Source organism: Calidris pugnax, unplaced genomic scaffold (genome assembly GCF_001431845.1).
Source record: "Calidris pugnax isolate Ruff unplaced genomic scaffold, ASM143184v1 scaffold188, whole genome shotgun sequence".
Taxonomy (NCBI): Eukaryota; Metazoa; Chordata; class Aves; order Charadriiformes; family Scolopacidae; genus Calidris; species Calidris pugnax.
In genome coordinates, this window is record NW_015091257.1 from 733,246 (window position 1) to 753,160 (window position 19,915).

Consider the following 19,915-nt stretch of genomic DNA (forward strand, 5'->3'; position numbering starts at 1 on the left):
TATTTCCTGAGGTGGGAGAAGAACAAACATTTTTTTTTATCTCGAATGCAGCCTACACCCAAAGTAATTATATCGAGTACACAAAGCAGAAAACTTCTATGTTGTCAGAGCTGCAGTGCAACCTAGCAGGTGAACAATGTGCTTCCCAGATTTCTTTGTACCACAGTATGTCTTTCCTGCACACAGTCATGTTTTATGAAATTACTGTTGCCAGAATAGCATACTCATTTTATAAACAATGCTACTTAACAGAAATAAAACCTATAATTGAATTTCTTTTTTGACCCACAGTGGCTGCTCTAGCAGTAATGTTGAAATGACTTCTCATTCCAAGATCAAGTGTGCCAGTTTTCATTTCTGCTCCCCTTACCACTGCCGTAAGACTCAAGCGAGCTCCGCAGCATTTTTCATTCTAACATTTTTACCTTGGACTGCGAGGCAACAAAGTGTGGCATTTCTTCCTTCTTTTTTTCAGGCAACACCCGTGTTTTCTATGTAAAACTGCTGTCTTCAGGCTCACTGACTTTACACCAGAAGACCCTCTGTAGAGACAAAGATGCTGTGTATGTGTTTGAGAGAAATTTATTGAAATAGACGCTAAAGTGAGAAAGCATTCCCTTGACACTATTTTTGTCAATTCCTCTGGTCAGTTTCTCCAGCCTTCCTTTCTTGCTGCTTGGATGGAAACTAAGCTTCAAATACGCTATTTGAATATCCAAATGTCCAACTATTCACAGCGGCAAGCAACTGCAGGCTGAGCCTTTGGCTCTGACACTGCTGTAAGGGCCTTGGCCGATTTTTAATTTGGGCCTGACTTAATTTCAGCAGACGGACCTACTGACAGCAGTGACACACTGCCATTACCCTGCCAAACCCCGACGGTTTGTAACTCGCTTAAGAAAAAAACCAAACCCAACACCTGGAGATGGCCGGTGGCCACCTCAAACCACTAAGGTGAAAGAAAACCCTAGGGAGAAAGTTCGGGGGGTGAAACAGCTCTTTTGCTGTTGCCGGCCTGCCCTCTCCTCCTCAGGCACCCGGCCCGAGGCGGGGGCCTGGCCTGGCCTGGCCTACCCCGCCCGCTCCCCGGGCAGCGCCGCCGCCTCTGCCTCGCCTTTGGCCCCGCGGCTGCGGGCGGGCCCTGCGCCGCAGGTGGCTGCCGGGCCCGCCGGGCTGGGCCGGGCGCAGGAGGAGGAGGAGTGAGGAAGGGCTGAGGCGCAGGTGGCTGCAGGTCAAGCGGCTCCGGCGCGGCGCGCTCGGATGGGCCGGTGCCGCCTTGACTCACTCCCCGCCGCCTCCCGGGCGCTGCCAGCCGCGGGCGCCGCTCTCCAGCCGCCTGCGGGCTGCCGGTGTCCCGGCCGGCGGCGGAGGGCTGCCGCCTACCTCCTCGCACGGGTCCCAGGTGAGTGAAGGCAGCGCGGAGCCCCGCCGCCGGCTGTGTGTAAGTCTTAACGGAGCAGGGGGAGCCCTCCGGGAGGCGAGGGAACCCGCCGGGAAGCGGCAGCAAGGTGCCCAAAGATGGACGCTGCGGGGGGCGGCCTCCATCCCCGGGCAGGCCCTTTGCTGCGGGCTTGGCCGAGGAGGGGGGGCCCCTTCAGCCCGCCCGCGGGGCTCCCCCGCTGCCCCCCGCCCCCCGCCTCAGGCCGCCCGCCGGCATCTCGCCGCCCGCCTCAGCCCGTGGGGGCGGAGGGGCGAGGGCAGCCCCCGCACGGCGGCTCCCTCTGGGCGAGCGCCGGGCTGAGGTGGAGCCGCGGCGGCCGCCGGGGGCGGGCGGGGAGGCTGGGCCGCCACCGCCGTGCCCGCCCGTCGGGGCAGCGGGGGTTTATCAAAGGTGTGAATGCGATGGAGGTGAACAGAAGAGGCTTGTGCTCCCACGGGGGCCACAGCACTCGGGCATCACAGCATGGTAGGGGTTGGAAGGGACCTCTGGAGATTAGAGGAACCTGATGAACTTCAACAAGGGCAAGTGTAGGGTGCTGCGCCTGGGGAGGAATAATCCCATGCACCAGTACAGCTTGGGGGCTGACTCGCTGGAGAGCACCTCTGAGGAGAAAGATCTAGGTGTCCTGGTGGACAACAGGATGACCATGAGCCAGCAATGTGCCTTTGTGGCCAAGAAGGCCAATGGCATCTTGGGGTGCATCAGGAAGAGTGTGACCAGCAGGTCAAGAGAGGTTATCTTGCCCCTCTGTCCTGGTGAGGCCCTATCTGGAGTCCTGTGTCCAGTTCTAGGCTCCCCAGTTCAAGAAGGACAGGCAACTGCTGGAGAGGGTACTACAAAGGACTATGAAGATGATTAGAGGCCTGGAGCATCCCTCTTATAAGGAAAGGCTGAGGGACTTGGGTCTTTTCAGTTTGGAGAGAGACAACTGAAGGGGGATCTGATCAATGCTTATAAATACTTAAAGGGTGGGTGTCAAGAGGATGGGGCCAGTCTTTTTTCAGTGGTGCCCAGTGACAGGACAAGAAGCGGGCACAAACTTGAACATAAGAAGTTCCATCGAAACATGAGAAGGAACTTCTTCACTTTGAGGGTGGCAGAGCACTGGATAAGGCTGCCCAGAGAGGTGGTAGAGTCTCCTTCTCTGGAGACATTCAAAACCCACCTGGACACGTTCCTGTGCAACCTGCTCTAGGTGGACCTGCTTTGGCAGAGGTGTTGGACTAGATGATCCGCAGAGGTCCCTTCCAACTCCATGTTATTCTGTGATTCTGTGATCTAGTCCAACCCCTTGCCAAAGCACATTCACCTTTGGCAGGTTGGACACCTCCAGGTGAGCTTTTAATGTCTCCAGAGAAGGGCAAGTTCAGCTTGCGGGCATGTTTTCTTGCCCCCAAAGGCTGTGGTTTTTCCTCTCCAATTCCTCAGGCATCTCGCAAAATGCTTACTGATCCTTTGGCCTGAAATTATCCTTGAATATGTTGACTTCCCCTCCTAATTGTATTTTGACATGAGACTTGAAATGTTACGAGTCAATTTTTCTCATTATTGTATTAGCTGCTATTGACAAACTTCACTGTCAATAGTATATTTAGTGTATTGAATTTTAATTGCCACTGATAGATCTTAGCTCACTGTATGGGAGTCTCTTCAATTAAAAAAGCTTTAAGAGTGCAATGAAATTTGCATTAGTTGTGAAGACATTTTGCCAGTTTTGCCGTATAACTAACAGAAAAAAATACACATATATTTAACACCAATATAAGCACTAATTATTTGCATATTTTCATGCTAGTTAAAAACCTACTTTTCTTTTTCTACAGCTAATTGTATTTAATTTCATAAAATAATGCATGCCATAGGCTTGATATGCGTATAAATACCAAAGCAATATAAATATCAGCTAGAAGTGTGCAGTGGACTATACGTTACACCCTTTGTCTGAAGGTAAATTGTTATTCCAGGTTGACACACATAAGATCTTCCAGAAGTTTTTCCTTTTCTACTCTTTTTCCATTATAAATCTAATGTACCATAATTAATTCCCATAAATCTTTCTTCAGTTGGATGTCATGTTCTCTGCTCAGTGCTGTATATTCTCCTGTATTTGTCATCGTTAAAAAGTTCATTTGCTTTATCACTCACATATCATTAGCTTCCAAAAATAGTAACCACGCATCAAAGCCTGTTTGATACTGATGCAAGGCTGTGTATCATCTTGCATTGGAGTAATTTCTCATCCTTCGTATCGCCACGCCAATAAACACTGGGGCGCCGGTCCTTTTCCATGCAACGTGATATGGATTGTTTTTATGTAAATTTTAAGTGGAAGCGAGCTCTCATCAGCAGTTTCTACAGGGCAAAGATTAGATTACAGAAGGAAAAAATGTAACATTATTACTGGCTCTTGCCTTGTAGCTCTTTAATCATTGAAAGAAGGCAGTTCCGTGGTAGGAGTTGGCTTATCATTAAAGAAAAGGGAGCAGGTGCATTTAGCTTGATCCGGTGATGAAGTAGGAACTTTCTGTGGTTGTAGTGATGGGTAATTAATTTGTCTATGTACAGACGTCAGAGTTTATAGACGGTAGAAGGTCTTGTTTCCTTGCTTTCACCATGACCTTATGAACTTTACCTCTACTGTGTTTTTAATTAAAAATGTTTTCTTCAGCGTGAAGTATGCTTGCAGATACATACAGCCTGATTCTTCTATTGAAGAAAAAAAAAAAGTAACCTCGCTGCAGTAGTGGTGCTTCTAAAGTAGTGTGTAGGAATATGAGTACATCCTGCCTGCTGTGGAGCTCTTTTTCTGGAGAAAAGGGCTCTACTCACATGCGACCTTGTAGCGGTACTGACATCCTCTGCTATCCCTTTGTGTGGGACACCTACAGGCATAAGTTACTTGGCTGGCATGTTCAGTATTTATTGTCATGCCAGAAGAGTACCAAAGAGGAGGAAAGAAAGATCTCCGTAATAGCAAGGACTGGCACTGAGCTGTTACTGAAGAACTGAAAATATGATTAAATTATGGAAATGTCTCAGACAAATATTAATTGCAGCAGCAAAGCTACATTTCCAATTAAGCAGGACTAAAGTGAAATCATGGATGTCTAATGATGCAGACAAGTTCTCCCTGTGTTTGTGTGAAAATGTAATGAATGGCCTGGTAGACCACCTGGCCATTCCACTCTTGCTTTCAGATGCACATTGCCAGCACAACCAGTCTCTGGCTGGGGCACTATAACCAAACCACACTGTGGGCAGGGGCCCTGCAGAGCACTCGCTGTGCAGAAAGAAAAGGTGTCCCCTAAGGCTGTTTTTATTAGTGTCACAGAACTTTTGTCCAGTGCTCTGCACAGCTGGAGTGCGTCAGTTCTGTTGCCCTCTGAAGTCTTGCTTCTTAACAGCAAGCGCTGGCTCTGGCTCATTAAATGTAGTATATAACCAGCAATGTGCAATTCATTTCTCTTTATGTTTTCAGGTGCCTAGAAGTGACTTTCTGAGACTGTAGGTGCCAATGAACTGTGTCTGGTTTGTGTGAGTCCAGAATGCTGAAGGACATCTATTTGAACATGGAAATCTTTGTTGGAAGGCAGTAGAAAGAAGGCTGTACATGCCAAGATTGTAATGCACTCAAATAGAAAAAGCTACTTCATTTCCCAGCTTTGCATACTTTGAAAGAGAGTTAATAATCACAGGAGACATGGAAATTCAATCATAAACCACTAAAATGTATCCAAGGTATTAAATATACGGTCTTCTCTTACTGAGAGATTTATGGTTCTGTATTATTAAAGAGAGAAGAGGCTATGCAAAAAGGTCAGGGAAGGAGACAATTTAGTTACCCATTTTGCTATAGTGAAATATCCATTCATGGACAAAATTGTCCCTTAAGGAAGGTGGCTTTATCTGTACCAAAGCATTTCTGTGGATTGCTACTCATCCTAAAGTCAGCGGAACTCTCTCAAAATTATGTTTATCCGTCCTTCAGCTCTGGGTTTGATAAGGTCGAGTCCTCTCAGTATATGTTTTTGACTAGGCCAATACTGGCACATATCCCTCCCCAGTGCCTTCTCAGTGTGGTACTGCAGCCTCTTTCACTCCGTCACCCCACGTGAAGAGGGCTAAGCTAAGACACACTCATTAAATGTGTGTGATCTCATATAGTCATTAATGGAAAGATTTTGCTAATTCAGCATCAAATTAGATTAACATTTTGCAGGTAGATGTGGATAAAACCAAGCGTAAAACAATATAAGAGGCAAGGGGGTCTTTGGCTGCTCTGAAATACATTTAAAATGGAAGGCTTTAAAATTAAATATAAAAGTGAATGATGCAATCAGTACAGTAATTCTGGAGTACATTAATTTTGGTGTCTATAAAGTGTGAACATTGTACGTTGTAGAATTCTGAGTGTAGAATGCCTACATCTGTTTGATGAGTTATAACAGGGCAAAACTAAAAATCTTGGCAGTTCAAAAACAAGCAATTGGGTCTGTCAGCACCTGGGAAAATACAGACAGCAGTCTGGGAATATAGCATAAACGTATTAGATGTTTCTGCAAAAACAATCAGCAGTGATTTTTTGACGAAACTGAGAAATAATCATTCTCTTGACTTCCAGGGTAACATTTTATTGTGTTCGTACCTCTTGTAAGTCCCTCTGCTCCTGGTGCCCATATTCTGTATAGCCTCCTCTGGAGCCAGCAGAATTCCTCTTCGCAGTCGTCACTTATTCAGTAGTTGGAGGAATTTAACTAACACAAAACTGTCTTAGAGCCCTTTAAACAGCAGATGGTGTATCTACCTTTGTGGAGCATGTCTGAAACATACCTTGGGAGCAAGTTTCACTCTATCCATTGGTGATGCTTTAAATTCTGACAATTTTTGACATAATTCAAGAGGAAAATCGAATCGCTGACTTGGAGAAATATGTGCCAAAACAGGTACAAGGGAGACAGTAGGATTTTTTAGCAATTTGTCACCATTGACTCTTCATGACCTTGAAAGAGTCTAGTGAAGTGTAATGACAAGAGTATTTACATACTGCAACCAGATTTTTAGCCTGACTGTTGGTGTTCAAAGAGAATGAGATAAAGCAGGACACATTTCTGTGGTATTTCTTCCAGAACATTTTGTTTCCCAGAGTTCTCAGGCCTGCGGTTCTTCGTGCTCTCAGCTGCTTCAGAGCAGACTTTGTCAGTCAGCCCCAGGAGTATGGGGAACCCACGTGTCTACAAGGTGGTACGTACTTTTGGTGGTGTCCTCTACCAGCTGGCTTCCTGATGAAGTCTGTTGCTGAGCTAACACAGAAGTAGCTTTAAAAAGAATCCTTCAAGGAAAATGTTTTGACTGTACTCAAGTACAGCTTTTTCTTTTGTGGATACACTTATGGTTTTGGGTATGATGTGCAAGTCTGAATTTACAAGGGAGATACACTTTTGAGAGTACACACAGAGTTATAAAAACCGCCTCAGCACACTAAAGTCCCCATAAACAGTTTATTCTATTCTATGGATAAAAATACAAAATAGCTCTTGCTTTTTTAAACAGCAAAAGAGTTGTGGGGTTTTTTTGAAAGTCAATTTATTTTGAATGTCGTTGTTTAATATTGGCTTGCTGAAAAGCTAAAAACTCAGTGTTCTTTGTTTTTTTTATCTGTAGAACATGAATATACTGGGCAGGGGAGGCAAGTTGCAGTTTTACCCCTTTGTATTAAAAAGTGATAAGGGAGATGGGAAGATTACCCGGTTTCTCTTTTTCCATGTCATTCTTCTTTTATCACATCAACTTCGGCAACTCTGCTATTTAAAGAAAAATAGAATAACAAAGGAACAGCTTCATCTTCTAACTCATTGTCTAATACAATGCTATCAGCTGCCTGTATTTTAGAATTATGTGGTCTATTTGATTCTACGCTTGATTAGATTTCTTTTCTTCTTAATGGAAAATATTCTAGAACTGAAGAAAGAAGCTATAAATACAATATATATAACATGGAGCTTGAAGAAGAGCTCAGGTGTGTAGATAAAAGGGCACTGCATGCCATCAAAATTAGTAACTCTTGAAATCTTACAGTTCTGACATATTTCCTTAATATTAGAATCAGTATCCCTAAGCTTTTTGTAAGGTATTAGGGATTTGGGCACAGTCAGGGGTTGCGCTGTATCAGCTGACCGTGGAGGTTCTGAATTTACATCACTTTGTATTCTGCAACAAAAAGGCATACAAGTCTGATCTCATCAGAGGTCCATTTTTTGCTTAATGATATGTTAGATTAAAAAAATTATTGTACAGAAAAGCTCTGGGAGAGGAAGAAAAATAACGTCCCTGCTTAGTGCTCCTTAGTGTACAGAAGTAGAGCATGAATGAAGTATGTATAGAAGTGGCTGGTGAGAGTTCTCCATTTGGCCTCGCAGAAACTTCAGATTTGGTTTCCATCCCTGACTTTCACACTGTAGGCTGGCTATGTAGTGTGCTCGGGCATGCTCTCTGTTATTTGGAAGTAACTGCTCGGGCTAGTTTGGTAAGCATTCACCACAGAGTCATCTGTTCTTCTCAGACTTGTTCACGGCAAAGTCTGCATCAGAGAACATCAGAGCAGGCAAAACTGGGAAGATCTTTGGGACTGGAAGTCGCAGAGAAAAGATGACAGAAGATTGTCAGCCCAAACCTTTTATTTCATGTTTCTCCTGGTGGTGGAGGGTTTTCTCAAGTGATAAACAATGTCATTTAAATCAATTTAATTCACAATCAAAACTTTGCAGGGGTAGTGTGGTGTTCAGAAAGACTATAGGTGGCAGCATCATAATAAAATAGAGTTTACTTGATGTCTTTAGATAAACGGATCAGTCCTTAGTTACTTGAACAGTGTGTCGTGAACAAATATACAAAAGAGCAGATGAAAAGCTTGTTGGAGTTGATCACTGTTTAAGCAAACAGTTAAAACAGGTCAATCAATCTCTTAAATCTGTGTGTTCTGCGTTTTGTAAGCATGAATCAACATGCAGACTTGCAGAGATCCTCTTTCTCAGTATCTTGCTTGGTTCATTCAGGCCAGCAGCGGTAGCTGGATCATGCTATGTTGGCACATAATCCAAGCATGAAAAAGAAAATGCTACCCTCATCAGCAGCATTCTCCCAGGATTTTGAAAAGGAGCTTTTGAAGAAAGACAAGTTAATGTATTTCGATGACGTGTTCTGAATTTTCCTAGGTGGCTTTGGGACGCTGAAGGAGGATAACATTTTTTGATTCTGTCCCTCCTACTGACCTTTAATGTGGCATGTAATCTTGTGTCAGTGTGTGCTATCATTTTCTCTTAGTGTGCTAAGAGAAATGAGAGAATTTTTTCCCCCCCAACAGCCCGAGGAGAACTGTCAGACCCATTTGGCAGGGCACAAATTCACTTTATTTCTTGTCCAGCTGCATCCCCCCAAAATGACTCAGCCTCAAATTATCAAAGTGAAGTCATAGACTGTATCTGGTCCATGGGTTTTGTGTTCTTCACCAGCCTGCTTTACAAGAAGATACTCAAATATTCACTTCAAATATGTACTTATGTCAAAGGTTATTCGATTGAAAATAATGGGAGCTACAGTAGACAGTATGTATGATTTTTTTTATCTTATAGCCAAGCTCTTTTTCACATCTTCCTATTAGATGAAAGTAGGAAGAAAGTATGCTGCAGACTGTAAAACCGCTGAACCAACTGATGAAGAGTGCTGTGATTCTTTACTAGTTTAGGTTTTTTTAAGTGAAATGGTAACTGTATATTGGTGTTTTAAATTGTGCAGATTACAGCGTTCTGGGTAACATGCATCAGTGGAAGGATGCTGGGTAAAAAAGTAAAATGTCACTGTGAAAATTATTTGTTCTTTCTAATGACTTCAGGTTCCCTTTTTTAATTACTTCCACAAAACCCCTTTGACAGAATGCCAAACCAGTGTGAATTAAACTACTTAACTTTTTCTGCCTGTCTTACGCTACCAGGCAATGTTGAAATTTGCTTCAGCATCTTCCACAGGACTTCCATTTATTTGCTCAGAGATAGATTTGAAGCAAGATCTCAAAGCTGAAATATGCAGGTGATATTTTTTATTTACCCAGGAGAGGGAGGAAAACACACGCTCGTATTATTACTTCTGTATTTCTTTCTTTCATAAGCTAGCAAAATGGATTAGAGACATTGTACTTGGGTGCCAAGGGATAACAGAGACATCTCTTACACAGAGGCTTTTAACATCTTCGGGGATATAACTCCGGTCAACTGCAATAGGATTGAGGCATCTAACCTGGAAATCCCACTGTACATCTTATCAGTTAATGATTCATATTCATTGCAAGAGGTGATGGCTCCCATCTCTATCTTTAAGCACATAATAGCTCTGAAAGCTTGACTCTCTAGAGCTAGATATCTAAGCAGGGGGTGCCCAGAGTGAATACTTCTGAGCACCACGTGTGCCATGTCTGTATCATTGCTCTGTCTGGGTGGTAGCTGCATGTATGTGTGTTATTTTCACCTCATTCACATGGCTTGGTTTCAAGGAAAGGAAATATGGTCCTGTGAGCCGATGCAGGTGTCATGCACGTTGGACATGCCCCATATCTGAACAGTTTGGGTAATGGGTCCAGGTAACTGGACAGGGAAGATGCATCTGTTCTACTGAACAGAGCAGGGAACATTCCTGAGTCAGGCACTGAGCACCTACCCTCTCAGGTTGTTAGAACAGCCCTGGACACCGTCCTTGTTAGGTAGGCTGGTGATGTTTTTCAACAAGCAGTGTGGATGTAGTCACCCTCTTCCAAGGACCATGAGAGTTTAGCAAGTCTGATTTCAAGGCATTGGCTCCACTGTCATAGAGGAGCAGTGAGAGCATTTCATTTACAAGAGCAGATGCATTCTGAGGCATACCATAGAGGCTCCTACATATGGGCTAGGCTATAGCAACCGTACCAGGCAAAGTGATTTTGTCCTTACCCTGAGAGATGTCAGTAGCTGTGGGTTTAGTTGTTATTGGTGGGGAGAGGAAATCGCCTCTTTTGTTTTGATGATTTTTTTATTTATTCATTTTTAAAACACAATTCTATTTTCCATGCCAGCCTGTGGTGTATTTTTGTAGCACACTATGAATGATTTGTGCTTGATCCCACAGTCAGAGAGAGCACTTCCAGTCTGTAGGACAGGAGAGGTCATTTATATGATGCTGTGAAAGGCTCGGGGAGCAAATGCCGAGCTTCTCACAGTCACAGCTGGCACTTAACACTTCTGAGCTAGAGGTAAGGTCAGTGGGCAGCAGGGTGCTGATAAAGGTAGGAGTTCCCTGGAATAAATGAGTATTCACCCAGTTAACGCTTATTACTGTCTTATCCCCCCCCCCATAAGATTATAGCCCCTAGCCCAAAGATGATCTTGCACAATGCTGTTCCAACAGCTGCTGTAAGCAGAAGACATTCTGGGTATAATCGGGCTCTGTACACTAATGACTGATCACACGCATCTGATAAATTCTTATGACAGGATTTGTGGCTTTGAGGTTCACTGTAGAAGCCAGATTGTGCCTTATTTGCTGTTAAGGCTTAATAGAATTGCCCATTGATTTCTCTGCAGCCAGGTCCCCCAAGGGATTTATTCATTCAGGGATTAAAATTGTTCCACGGTTGTCTGATTTATTTAAAGCTCATGTGTTACTCTTAATTGGAGACAGTGACCTCAAAAAATAGCCAAAACCTTCCATTATCCTTATGTGGAAGAAAAAGGTGTACAAAAAAATCGTATTCTAGCTAATGAAGGTTTTTCAACCTCTGCTTTTGTACCTGCCTACTTCTGCTTGCTTGAGTCAAAAATGAGTTGAAATATCTGTCTGATGAATTTGTTTGGAGTGGAAGGACGCCAAGAATTATTTTAACAAATGTTTTAGCTTGACACTGAGTATGGAGGCTTAGTTTGCCAAGCTGGAAAAGTGAATAACTAGGCAGTTTTTGTGAGGCTTGTATAGGGTGTGGGTCATCTTAAATGTCAGTTCCAATCTGTGTTACATATTTGTAGAGGAGCATATATTGTGAGTGAATTGACACATTCTTCTCAGAAGTTTCATGCTTCTCTGAAACAACTGATTAGTTTTGCGAAACCATTGCGCATACTGAGGCAAGAAGCCTCAGAGGCTTCAGGAAATCTGCTCTTCTATCTACTGGACAGAATTTCTCAGGTACCTGCTTCCCCTGTACACGTGTCCCAAGGAGCGTGGGTCCCTTGATGGTGTGGAGGTACTGCGTCCGGTAAGCTGGGCAGCAGAACACTGGAGGAGCTTTACTGGCTTCTGTGAAAGACTGATGGGAGTTCAGCGCTGGAGAAGGCAGCCTTCTAGTAGCTCCTGTGAGTGTTGGGTCTGGTTGGTGTGGTGCATGGCTGTCCTCCTAACTGTGGCCTCTGTGTTGTAGAACAGGCTCACCAGTTTCTTTTGGCAGGTTTACCGTTATTAATTCTTGCCACAGCTGTGAAAGAAATCAACAAAAACTCTACTGAAACTGCTGCTTCATCCACTTTTGCACAGGCACTTGAGAACACGGAGTAGCGTGTATAAATAAAACCATGCTTGGGCAAGACAGAACAAGGAGCTGCTGTGAGGTCAGAGTTGGGGTTGTGACCCTGGATTCACTTGAGATCAGGCTGTCAAAAGCAGGCAATTTTTAATAAGTCTTAACTAATGTTAATCTGGTCATGAAGCCAGATTCAATCCTGATAATAAAAAAACCAACAAACAACCCAAACCTTGATTGCATGGATAAAGTAGCATTCAGCTGAGAGGAGGGAGGCTTCTCTGAGCATCACTCCCTGCTTTGTTCCACGACCAGTGAAGTGGTGTCCTGTCATTAGGCCTTTTCAGGGAAGTTTTCCCAGCAACTGTTCTTGCTCTCTCTCAAGCTTTCTGCAGCCTTTCCTGTGTTGTTTTTTCCTACAGAGTTTTTCCTCCCTCCCTCCCTCCCTCCCTCCCTCCCTCCCTCCCTCCCTCCCTCCCTCCCTCCCTCCCTCCCTCCCTCCCTCCCTCCCTCCCTCCCTCCCTCCCTCCCTCCCTCCCTCCCTCCCTCCCTCCCTCCCTCCCTCCCTCCCTCCCTCCCTCCCTCCCTCCCTCCCTCCCTCCCTCCCTAACATCTCTGCCATAAAAATATCTGCATTTGAGATATCAATCTTAAGGGACATTTCTTTGGCTTCTTTGGACTTGCCATGCCTCTATAGATGATGGTTCAGCTGCTCTTGTAATCTTCTTGGATAAAGAAGCTCTGTTGCGTTTTACACTTGCTCTGAATTATAGGCTTTGCTTCAGTAATGCTTAACTCAGTCACAATAATAGCCTGGGTTACTAATTTTCCTGTTGTTTTTTAGCCTGAAATTTGATGGTGGGAGATGATAGGAGAAAGACAGAGATATTTTTTCCTAGAAACAAGTTGAAATCATGGGTGTGTAATAATTTAATATTGCATATCTGATATTCCAGGATCCCCAGGTGGGCTTCAACCCTTGAACAGGCAAGGTTCAGTTTGAAGGAAGTTTGAAGTTTTTATGGGACTGAAGATTGGTCCATTTCAGAGATACCTGAACCAAGTAAACAGTCTGGCTCCTCTCTGACGTTTGCAGTGAGTCTGCAGTGTACAGAAGGATAGCACTGGCTGACCTGCTGTTTTGACAAAATTATGCTCTTTCAGCTGGTTACCGTCTCTTTTGTAACTCAGCACTGTTAACACAAGCTATACGAGGGTTTGCTTGTGGAGTGCTTTAAGGAAATGCTATCTGCTCTAGAGTAAAGAGGCTGTTTCCGCAACCTTTCTCATGGTGAGAGGATTTTTTTTAGTAAAAGCTGGTCATGTGAAGCTGATGCCAAATGACTCCAAGCAGAGAGCACTGTAAATTGTTTGTCATGTGTACACAAAAGGGTTTTGGTCAGTTTTCTTGAAGCTTTGCAGAAATTTTCTCTACAGCTCTTGCAGTGAGCCTGATGTAGCAAGTTTCTTCGTCAGAAAAAAATAAATAAATTACTGGCAATTAGACTGTAACCCTTAAGTCTAATTCTGTAATTTTTATTCATGTTGCTTCAACTATCTGGTTTAATAACCAGCTGAGCTGCTTTGCAGTCTTATTCTGAATGAAAGCCACAAGGTTTAGCTCAATCACAACAGTAATTTGGATTATAACAGAGGCCCATGTGCGCAAATAGGTGCATCTCAGTATGAACCTTCCTGTTGTACTCATGGGGACTCTGGTTCTGTGGATGATGGTGGTGGCAGCCTCCAGCATGGGCTTCCTGGCTCCATCTCCACAAAACAAATTTACAACTTCTCTTTCCAATCACTTCTTCTCCTACTAAATTTTGTCAGCGATATCTCCACAATATAAAGCCTCATTTCCTACTAGCTTTTCTTATCTGAATAGCTGTTATTTTAATAGCCTCTATTTCTGAAGCGTAAGGCAAAATAAAACTGACCAATGTGCAGTTTTTCTTGTAATATTTATAAATTATTACACCATTTTATTTTCTCCATCCACTCTCCGGGATGGAATTGGGCTGGAATTTACAATAGCATTCAGCGTCATCCTAACTGTTTACTTTGCTATCAAATTTGGGCTAAAGCTGAGAGCTCGTATGAGCTCAGCCCAGGAGTTTGCTGTGGTGTCATTTACAATATTATGTTCCCCAACGGGTCTGTAGAGCATGTAGTGATCTGGAGACAAAATCTGCTGTAACAGGTTAGGGTAAGGAAACAAAAGCCATTTGCTAGTGTAGGTGAGAGAGCTGCTGCCACAGGAATATGCAAGTAGTCTACTTACATGAAAAGATTCGTAATGAAAATGAACTTCAAATTTCAACGAGTCCTCCTGACATTTCTTATTAAACTCTCAGCCACTTTGCTTAGGAAAAGCAGATTGTCAAATACCAGGGGGAAGCACTTCAGTTTTTAAATGTTTTAATTAATTGTGTTGGATGTGTAATGTCTGATAACATGCCATGTGTTAAACCAAAACGCCCTGACAGCTTTGTGCAGGCTGCTGGAAAAGAGTGTTATTTACTTTTCCTGAGTCAAAGCACAAACTTGAGTGTGTCAGAACCAAGGTTCATTGTGCAGCCATAAACTGCCTGTTGCACGTGGGGTGGACTTAAGTCACAAGCTATTCACCCTTTTGCCCTCCCACTCAAAGGCCCTAAAAGTTACACAACCTGCCAAAGTTACAAGCAACTGAATATAAGGAAGGAAATTAATACAAGTGTCGCTGTTTTCTCAGCTCTACTAATATATTGCTGGCTAACAGTGAAAGCCTGAAGGGAAGTTAATCAAGATATGAAGACATTGTGTGCTGCATAAGTCAGTGCTGATTTTATGTAGCTGTAAAGGTGAAGGTGTAAATTGTTTACATACAACTGTCAATTCCAAGACTTTTAAAACCAACTACAATAGAGAGAAAATTACTTTTTCCTGGGTTTATAGGTCGTTGGAGAAATAGAAGGTGCTTAAGCCCCATTTTCTTAAAGGTGCCTTAAGAATTTATTCCAGATTAGGAAAGTAGTTTTCTCTGCTGTACGATTATCAAATCATACAAACTTAGTAACAAGAAGATGCCCAACTGATTTTAGAACAGACTATTGAAAAGATACCCGGTAGATAGTATAGCGGGGAAACAAAATATCTATTTAAAAAGAAGGAGCTTTTCTGCTCCTGTTTTGATGTTCCGATGGCTTTTTGTATGTTATGTTAAAGCTTTATTGCCTCTGTTTTCTTTCTTTCCCCTTTTCTTTTTGATGTCACTATTTCTTGCCTCTAGTGAAGCCCAGGGAGAGCCTGCACCAGGAATGAGCCAGAGAAATGGACCATGTGCAGAGAGCTGCCAGACTCACAGCTGGAATACGCTGAAAATTGTGGCAGGGGCAGGAAAATAAGAAAAGGAGATTATTACCAGCAACTGTATTTGTAATAATTTTTCATCCTGCTACTTCCGAGCGAAAGTGCAGACTGTGCCTGTTTAATTTGTTTTGTGTGGCTTCCTGCCTGGCAGGTTGGCACGCAAGTACCCAGCAGCCAGTCTGCGTGGGCTCAGCTCAGTGCTGGCCACGGCACCACCTCTTGCCCTGATGATAACTGGAAGGGAATGGAGAGAGATGGTGGTCCTGTGAAGGTCATTTGGGGTACAGAGAGGAGCAGGAGCTCCAGGGGTTTCCCTTTGGGTCACTAGAGTAATGCAGTAGGCACACACGGGAGGAGGCTGGTGTCTCTGTGCATTGTATGGAGATCCCAGAGAAAAGCAACAAAGATGGTGAGGGGTCTGGAGCACAAGTCTTATGAGGAGAGGCTGAGGGAGCTGGGGTTGTTTAGCCTGGAGAAGAGGAGGCTGAGGGAAGACCTTATTGCTCTCTACAACTACCTGAAAGGAGGTTATAGAGAGGTGAGGGTCGGTCTCTTCTCTCAAGTCACAGGCGACAGGACGAGAGGAAATGGCGTCAAGTTACACCAGGGGAGGTTCAGGCTGGATATTAGGAAAAAATTTTTCACCAAAAGGGTTATCAGACATCGGAATGGGCTGCCCAGGGAGGTGGTTGAGGCACCATCCCTGGAGGTGTTCAAAAGACAGGTTGATGTAGTGCTGGGAGATATGGTTTAGTGATGGTGATGCTTTTTGTTTGTTGTGTGGGTGTTTATTTTTGTCAAAATTAGGTTGACGGTTGGACAAGATAATATTTAAGGTCCCTTCCAACCTAGAAGATTTTGTAATTCTGTGATTTCATTGCGTGTGCAGTAGCTCATTCTTTCCCTGGGTATTGTCCTTTGACAGTAATAGAACTTTTACGAATAGTTATAACACAGTAAAGATTGTCAAACCTTGCCTAGAGTGGATACAATTGCATCATCGTAAATGTATTCAGAACATATTCATGTACACAAAGAGGCATGAGCTATGTTGGTAGTTTGTACCTAAATACTGTATAGTGATAGCTGCACAGCAGACCGTTGTTGCTTTCTTTAGCTTGCATGCCCCAACCGACCAGTGGATGTCTTGGGTACTGTACTCTATTGTGTATATTATAATGGCTTGGCTGTAATGTGACTGGGTGTGTGTGCATCAGCTTTAGCCTAGGTTGAACAATAGCTGTGAACATGCAGAGACATGGACCGCAGTGCAAGCTAGACAAGCCCTCTAAGGACTGATGAGCCCATATTGTTCTTTTTCCTTTTGGCTCTTGTTATCCAGGGGTGAACATGGCCCCAACCTAAATAATCTTGCTATATAACATGAAAGCTGTTTAGCCCTATAGCAAAGGGGAAAGGAATAAAACTCCTTTGTTCCCAATCTCAACACTCCTTTCCCCAGGAGATCCTCTCTTGGTTACCATGGATATGCAGACTGGTGGTATAGTCTTCCTGTCCTTTATTCAGTACACCTACTAACATCTGTACCAGTGCAGCTTTCAAATATAGACCTGGCTTGTGCTGGATCTGGCTAAATCTGCTGCTGTTTTACACAATTCTGTGACATGTTGTTTTTGGCTGGTTGTTCTACCTTCTTGAGCAGATGTAACATTTCATAACTTGTCACTGAATTTTTATCCTTCCATTCATGATGGTGACAACCAGAAGCCTGATTGTCATTTCTTTATGAACCACTAAAGTGAAGTACATAAAGCAGCTTGGGAATTTCAAGAGATCTGTTTCTCAGCACCACTCCCTTGAACTCTGGGTGGTGTATGAAGTATCACATTACACCAAGACCTGGAGCAGGTGGGTCAGTGCAATACAGTTCGGTAGCGAAGGAATTTGCATTGCAAAAGAATTTATACATCTTGTTGTTCAGTTGCCATCGAGTCCAGTTGTGCTTGATTTGGCACTCATTGGGTAATTGGGGAATCATTCTTTTGGCCTCGATGGGCATTGGATCAGAGCTGCTGAGACCAAGGACACTGAAGAGCTGGGATGGGTTTATTAGTTTCCTAACTGAGGTGGGAAGCTCTGGAGAAGTAGAACCAGGTCTGTTGTATGAGTATTTATCTAAATGTTAAGAGATATAGGTGCTACAGACCTCACGCTGTTCCCTCTTACGTCACCATGTGATGCAAGCCTGAGCAGGCAGGCTATTTGGATGTCAGCTGAGCCACCAAAACCACAGGAGAAACAGAAAAAGGCAAGTGCATATGCAAATTTAAGCATTGAACTAGGAGTTCTCAAGTTTTTTTTCACTTAGACTCTTTGGATGAATTATTGGTCTTTTGTGGCATTCAGATATGAAATGAAATGAATATTTTTTTCATGAAAGGCATGTTTTTTTCTGTCTTTAAAATACCTTTAAGGGAAAGTAACAATAATAATGAGAGGATTAGCAAATGTGTTTGTTGAGTGTGTTGCTGTGGCTATGATTTGTCCAGGGCTATGCAAGATTTTCTCAAGTATGAATAGCACCAGGCTTTTTACTGCTCTTATTATTTAATTGTATTCTCGTGGTGTTCAAAGGACTCAGCCAGCACAAGGAGCTATTGTGCTTGGAACTGTGCAAACACTCAAGAGACGGAATTGTCTCTTAAAAATTCTGAGTTTAAAGTAACAAGATGGGTAAAACATGCACATTCAGGCAGCTCGGTAATACCTTCCCGTTAGGCATTTAGGTGGGGTCATAGCAAGACTTTTTGGCACCTTTCCCTTCCTCCTCCCTCTGTGCTGCCTCTGTCCTTCTCCTCACACCCTTCCCAGCCAGCTGCTGCAGTTCCTCAGGCCCCTGTCCTGGCTGCCAGAGCTCTGGGCAGACCAGTGGTCACTTGCCTCCCCCTCTCCCCTGGAGTGCTGCTGCCCAGGCTGCATACCACCAAGCCAGGCATGGGCATGGGCATGGTACCCGTGTTCACATCAGTCATTTCACTGGAGTCCCCATAAACAGTCACTGAAAAGAGGAAGATGGTACCCAAAGCCCCTGGAAAAAGATTTGGAGGACCTAAGTCAAGTTTTTTTTTTTTTTCCATAAAGCATTTGTATCTTTTGGAAGGGCACATGCAATTCTCTGCCATTAGCAGCTGCACAACATGATGTCTTCTCTTTGTATGAGGCCACACAACACCAACTGCTGGGGCGGCTAATCCTGCTTCCAGGCGGTAACCACGACACAGACCACTTTCCATCATTGAGACAACATGGTTCGGTTCCTCTTGTCTTTCACTCTGGATTTGTGCTTTGTTCCCCCTTTCAACTTTGCTCCTGCGGTAATGGCTCTCAAAGGCACAAGGAGAAAATTTCTGTTGGTGGAGCAAGGCCTTATCCAGACTATTTTGGATGTCAAGTAGACCGCAAGAATGAATCAATGCTACGAGGTTGAAAAGCAAGTGTATCATTTTGCTGTTTGGACCAGCAGATGGCAAGTGTAGAGGAAAAAAAATCAATCTAAGAGCCAATCCAGGGAATGGACATTAAATAAAGCCATCTGGCAAACATATGAGGGGAAGGAAGAAGATGAGACCAAGTTCTACTTTAAATATCTGTTCACAACCAAGAGGAAGTTGCTGCGAACTCATGCCATGGGAGAGCAGACTTTGACCCTCTAAGAAGTTCTGTGGAGTGTCAAAACCTTTGGCGGTGTTGAAGACTTAGAAGAAAGACCCTAAATTGCCAAGCAGAGAGAGCCTAAGCAGCAGCAGCATTTCTGCCTAAGACCCCAGTTATACTCCATGTGGAGTAGTAAATACAGGACTGCTCGGTCCCCCACAATGGGATTGAGAAGACCACATCCAAGAACCTGGTTTGTAGAAAAGAACTAAAAGGAAGAGCAGGGAGGAAGCGAAGACAGTGATCTAACATATCCCAAATTCTGAAAGACATTGATAAATCTGTTCTTATGCCAGTGCCATGGCCGTTTGTTACTTTGCCCTGCTACATCTATTCCCAGAGAAGAGAGATGTATGTGGTTTTGCACTCAGGCTTTTAAGTAAAGTTTCAAAAGAGAAGCACAATTCATTGAAAAGGGAAATGGTATCTTACATAAGTGGTTAGTCTTTCTTTTGGAAACTTGCTCTCAGGGAATGTGATTTCAGAGCCCAGAAGTCTAGCAGATGTTATTACTATTTCTGTTTTACAGGTCAATGCTTTGGTTTTTTATCCTCTGAGAAACACACACAGCTGCTAGCCTGTCTTTTGCATTATAAGAACAAGTCAATTCTGTGTCTTATGTTTAGCTTATACATGTGCTTTTTTTTTTTTTTCCTGGTAAAATACTGAGACTGGCACATCTTGAAAATTCAAGTTCTCTAGTAACTGAAGGTTTTGTTGGCGGACTGTGTTGTCTTTTTATTCCCATGAAAAGCAACAGTGGATCATTTTTCAAGGAATTTTGTTCCTGATGTCCAGGCCTGTGGCATTAAACAGAACAAATAATCCCACCACTCAGACTTACCTGCAATAAGAGGAAAAAATTCATTATTGTAACGTCATTTTTAATGCCTCTGTTGATAATAAGGTTC

General features: G+C 43.6%; 1 protein-coding gene across 1 annotated transcript in view; it reads left to right on the forward strand.

The window, feature by feature from the left end:
* The first annotated feature begins 1,270 nt into the window (after positions 1-1,270).
* Positions 1,271-19,915, forward strand: part of KIAA1211L (KIAA1211-like ortholog) — a 66,382-nt gene continuing 47,737 nt past the window's right edge. Inside the window, exon 1 of the mRNA XM_014960149.1 lies at positions 1,271-1,402. The gene's annotated coding sequence lies outside the window, so the exon portion shown is untranslated. The remainder of the gene's footprint in view (positions 1,403-19,915) is intronic.